This window comes from Branchiostoma lanceolatum, chromosome 6 (genome assembly GCF_035083965.1).
Source record: "Branchiostoma lanceolatum isolate klBraLanc5 chromosome 6, klBraLanc5.hap2, whole genome shotgun sequence".
NCBI classification, from domain to species: domain Eukaryota; kingdom Metazoa; phylum Chordata; class Leptocardii; order Amphioxiformes; family Branchiostomatidae; genus Branchiostoma; species Branchiostoma lanceolatum.
The window spans coordinates 17,200,599-17,206,476 of NC_089727.1; the positions used below are offsets into that span (position 1 = coordinate 17,200,599).

A 5,878-nucleotide genomic window follows, 5' to 3' on the forward strand; every position below is an offset into this window, starting at 1 on the left:
TGGTCGTTTCGAGTTCGCGTTTGAAACTATGGTAGCTCTCAAGTCACACAATGGAGCGGCTTTTCGCGGTGGTTTTAAGTTCGCGGTAAAGAGTTCACCGCGAAAACAGCGAACATAAAAAACGCGAACATTTCTGCATTTACTTAAATGGGCACATACTGAGACTGTGAACAGTAACACCCCAGTTCTTACCGTCTGAGCATGAGGATCACTGCAGCCAACACCATGATGGTTATTACGGGGACTGCTACTCCTATTCCGATAAGCACACCTAAAGGAAACGAGAACAAGAACCGTTCTTTGCAGAACCTTACTGATGACAATGTACAGAGTTCACGGTCAGGTATGAGGTTCCTCCAGAAGAATCTTACTGAGGACATCTAAATATACAGAACTTGAGAACATATGAAAGTCTAGGTTAATGACAAAAATCATCCGTAGCGTAGCGTAGCAAAAGTGTTCGTTCGATATGCAGCCGTCTTTAAAGCCACAAATATGATGCTATAGCCTTGATAGGAAGGTTTTCAGGAATACAAGGCGTGCGGTAAAAGTCTGGGCACTATCATATATTCAACTTCAAGGTGAACGGCAACGGATGGAAAAAAAGAAGAGCATGACCGGAGCGCCACCATGCCTACCAGTAGAAACTGCGGCTGCATAAGTTGTGGTTGTTCGCTCGCTAGCGGTCGGCAGGTCTGCCAACCATGGAAAAAGAACAGAAAAGCAAGAAATTAAAGATGAAACGTGAAACAACCTGTTCCAAGATAATGTGATTTTAAGGGCCTGAGCAATATCAACTCCACACACTTGAAGTTGATTATTTAGACAAATCTATTAAATCTGCAAGACCTGCCCAGTGCAATGGAGGATAAGGAGGGATGGAGGAGGCTATGAGCACCCGTGAGACCGTCACGACTAGCCCCTACCAGGCTCCGTCCTATCGTTGGGAAAATAGTAGAAATCAGCCGAGGTACTCCACAATACAGGGTGGTCCGTTATACAGTGAAGTAATGGAGCTTCACTGTATAGGGGAGTACCTCGGCTGATTTCTACTATTTTCCCAACGATAGGACGGAGCCTGGTAGAGGCTACGTCACGACCAGATGAATTGTTAAACATGAAGCAAACCAACGGCACACAATTGATTTTTAAATATATAAATCAAACTGTTGCACACACAGCCGTGTACGTCAGCACTTTAGGCATTTTCATGACGTACGTCTTCGGCTCCATTCATTTCCCACTCATGATCATTAATTGTTCAAAACTTGTACTGTGACCCGACGTCATGGAATACCTGACCGAGTACATGGGCGCTAGGCACTGAAAGCATGGTGTTTAAAATCTAAGTGACCCATAATGAACTGTTTAGCTTTCAGTTATTTTATGTAAACGAAGAAATGTAGATAACCCGTGACTGTGAAAAATGGGGTTATTTGAAGACATACTAGTATATATTCTTTACCAATCACCTTGAAAGTAAGCTTACTGGTGCCTTTTGCTACAAGTTAAGAGTATATTGACATGGTGTTAGCAAATTTACATTGTAAGTGTCGCCCCCCTCCCCCCTTGTCCAGGCGATATCAACCAACGAACGATAAAGTAGTTACTTACCTGTATATGGAGTCACAAACATAGCATCGCGTTCCGAAAACAAACCGATCGTCCAACCGTCCTTTATGAAGGAGTCAAGTTGTGTACGTCGATGAAGAAGGAATCACAGCTTCACAACATACGAATTCGACAGAGCGGAATCGATGTGGCAGCTACGTACTGCTCAAATAGAGCTATACAAATGTTGACAATCTGATTATTTGATATAGGGGTGCGTTGGTATTCAAGCGATTACAGAATGACCTATACACGTCCGGATAGCCCTTAGTTCAGTCCGACCAATTTCAAGTAGGCCGGAGCTCTTCATCGAGAAAGCCTAGAATTTGTAAACAGAGCTCAAAGAGGGCGGAAAATATTAGAGCATGTCGTTAGGGTGAAATACAGAACCACTTCAAAGTGTTCCGTAAACACTCCATCGTGACAGGGTACCCTATATACCAATGTCCCACTTGTTACATGCACTAGCTAGTGCTGCTGTTAACATTAGCATAGATATGGTGACATCACCAGCCAAAATAGTATGCATCAAAGGTTTACGACGTTTGCGTTTCATTGTTTCATTGACTTGATTGATCCCTCTAGTTGATTTTAGCATGGTTAAAATACCAGTTTACAGACCACCAGCTTTAGTGCCACGTTTTATCCACAACCCCCCGTCGTGTGGAAAGGTGTTAAGAAGATAAGAACGATAAAACGGGGCTTGAGACCAATGCACTGGTGCTCATGGTCTTTATTTGGGTCAACCCGGCACCCACTAAGGCCTATAGACCATGCGTGTAGAGGATATAAGATTCAACACTCAGCGGCAAAGTGCTTTTATGTGTATCCAAGCTGCAAGGACTAAAACTTATCAATACACCAGAACTGATTGTGCCGGGGACTGGAAAAATCAAAACCATATCGAGTGGGTCATTAAATCATGAAAAAACAATCTCCACTGCAATACCGTAGAAAACCACTGGGAATGCAATAATCAAACTTGGCCTTTTTCTCCCCAACACCTACCCACCTAGTAAATCTAATAACGATCTATCCACAGCTTCTCAAGTTATGCTGCTTACGTAAAGTGGAAACACATACGAAACAGGAAGGCACAACCGCACGCCTCTACAACATAGACTTTGTCAACATTGTAATTTAAATCAAGTAGAAGATGAGCAACATTTCGTCCTGGATTGTAGATTATACGATAGTGAAAGAAGTTTTTTTAAACCGTATCAAAGAAAAATTTCCATATTTCGAACATCTAAATGCAACAGACAAATTCATATTTTTATTACGCCTGGATAATCCTTGTATAAGAAATATTGTCTGTTCATACATTTACACATGTACAAAGAAGCGAAAAGAAGTCGACTCTACTGGACTAGCTTAGTTTAATAACACGTTTGTCTACTCTATATGTTGACAGCTTGTATTGTTATATTTATGTCCTTGTATGTTCTGCGTGTTAAGTTAGACGACCTGTACCTAGCCCCTCGGGGCATGAATGCACAATAAAGGTCTTTCATTCATTTACTGGCGTCCACAGTAACTCCACAGTAGCAAAACCAAAAACATAACCTTCTGGTGAAGGTAAAAATATCAAATAGCCTGCCAGACTTCATCAAACTTCAATTAACAATGTCACCAACCTTAATGATTTACAAAATCTACAACTCTTGCTGACGAAATATTCACAAAGAGAGTCCCTTTCAGTGTATTATTATAAATTAGAATTAGTGCCTATCCCCTTGAAATAGAGAGAGAGGGCGGTACAAAAAGTTACCTGTGTGCGAAAGAACTTGTAAATACTGCATGTCAAACACGGTGGAAGACGAAACACATTTTATTTCAAGTTGCCCCTTCTACGATCAAGAAAGAAAGGCGCTGTTTAAAGAGGCCACCAAATTCCATCCAAACTTCTCCATGTTTACAGAACAAAAGAAAACTGCTCTCCTGTTAACATCACAAAACCCACACATTACAGAAAAAATGTCTTCCACTGTCTCGAAAAAAGAAGTCTAACCCAAATAAGATAGAATTTAGTGTTAGTATTTGAACTGGAATAGTCACATGCTATATTGTTACAAATTGTCTGTCCGTCCTTTCATGTTTCATGTACTTGCAATTCGCCTACGGGCAAGAACTTGCAATAAACTTATTTTATTATTCCATGTCAGGCGGTTAGGAGGCACAGATAACGTGGTGAGTTTAGCAGTCGGTCAGTTTGGAGTCGTAGATATCATTGTGGACAAAGGCAGAGTCGAGACCAGTAGAAGTATTCGTGTATACAGGGTCCTGGTTGGCACGTACGGAGTCTTGGTTCCAATATACATGGTCCTGGTCCGATGTTCCCTCATTTCCTTCACCTGATGGACCACTATAGGCGAAAAGACGACAAAGTAAATTTTGTCGACAAATAGTTAAATCTTCTTTAACATCCCATCAACTACTTGATTAAGCATTACGTAACAGTGTTGTGAAAATATAAAAAAGACGACTTATACAGGTTTCCATTTGCCAAAATCCATACTTCACTCATCTATTGGATACATACACCTGATAAAATCTCCCGGTGTTGATTTATTTAGTTTACAGTTTGATGATAAACTTTGTTTCTTCTTTTATCATTTGTACAATGAGAATTTCTGTATTTGGTTTCTAATTCCTCGTACAACACGTTATCTTTTCCTTGTCTCTAGATTTTGATTAGGACTAGTTGTTTAAATTTAAGTTAGATTTTGTTAAATGTAATACGCCTAATGTACGCAATTTAGCATCCTCTTCTGAGGACGCTGCCATGTATTTTCATCATCATCATCATCGTTCATCCGGATTACTCCGGTGGGATACAGTCAATAAAGTTCTTCCAGTACAATTTGTCCTTCATGGCGGAAAATAACTCAGAACCTGAGAGTCCAGTGTATTTCAGTGATGAATTAATGAATCAATATACAAAAGATAATGGAGACTCACCTTAAGCTTCCATAAAAGCAATGTAAGAATGTATCAAGATTAAAACAAGAGCCTTTAAGCATAACAGTATTAGTGGAGGTATACAGGAAACATTGCATGGCTACTTACCCAAGAGTTCCTCCATACAGTTCGTTGTCTACGATACCTTCGTCGGTTTGGTCTAGCGGTCCTTTGGACACTACAGGTGTGTTGTCGTTATTAGAAAAGCTGGTGACGTTGTAAAGAATGTTTTCAACCTCTATGGTCCCTTCCTTGTTCTGCTCGTTATAACGTTTTCTGTAACAGGAAGGGAAAAATATTTTGCAGACTCGTAAGCTGCCATAATAATGCATTTAAAAGTAACAGGAACAAAACGAAATACTTCACACATAATTCAATGATACAATATTATGCGCCAAAAATAGTTACTCAAGCAACTGGAGAAGATTTTGAAAAATCTTCAAAATTATATCCAGTTGCTTGAGTAACAATTTTTGGCGTATCTTACTACCTGGATGTCTAACCTTCATCAACATACAATATTATGCATTAAAAAGGATTTCATATATTCGGCAATATTTTTTAGCTACAACATGCGGATGGAGGCCTGGCAAACCTCCATCTCGTATCAGCCATACGGTGATTTACACAATTCACCCAGACGCGAGACCTGGCGCATCCCCGTCTTGTATCAGCCAACGAAAGGGTATGTCACCCCGCAAGGGGCGGTATAACCCCGACAGTGCAAGTCGCACGTCGACTACCTACCTACCTACAATATAGGGAGATTACCTCTTGATGACACACAGCACTACCCCAGCGATGAACAGAACTGACGTCACAGCTACTGGAGCACCCACGTACACAGCTATGTACACACCTATAGGGTATCCGAGAAAAATAGCGCAATCAGAATATTCATGAAAGTAAAGGAAAGTGATCTCGCACCAGTTTAACTCAAATGAACTCAATGAACAGAAGAGCTAATCTTCCACGTGTCGTGACAGAGAAGACAGACGCTATGTACAGTACTTACAGGTTCATTGTACCGGGGAAATTCCCCTAGCTCTTTGCGACAAGCACAATGAACAGTGGACCACGGCTTCAAGGCCCGTCCTAAGGACTGCGACCCTTTCCGGTAGCGCGCATGTCGGGTGAGCGACACAGCCGGGATCGAACCCAGGGCTTCTGGTTCACGAGGCAGGGCCGCTAACCACTGGACTAAGCACGCTACTTAAAACAGCACGCTTAGTAGAATTTTGATGAACTTCAGATGAACAGTTCAGGTGGACACTATCGCGATGAAAAGAATAAAATCTAATTTAGC

The 5,878-nt window shown here is 41.2% G+C and overlaps 1 long non-coding RNA gene across 1 annotated transcript; it reads right to left on the reverse strand.

The window, feature by feature from the left end:
• Positions 1–2,729: 2,729 nt before the first annotated feature.
• LOC136437505 (uncharacterized) lies at positions 2,730–5,076 on the reverse strand. Its single transcript, XR_010756199.1, has 2 exons — positions 4,681–5,076; positions 2,730–3,976 (listed from the first exon to the last, which is right to left on the reverse strand). It is a non-coding gene; the product is annotated as an uncharacterized lncRNA (long non-coding RNA).
• Between the last annotated feature and the right edge of the window lie 802 nt (positions 5,077–5,878).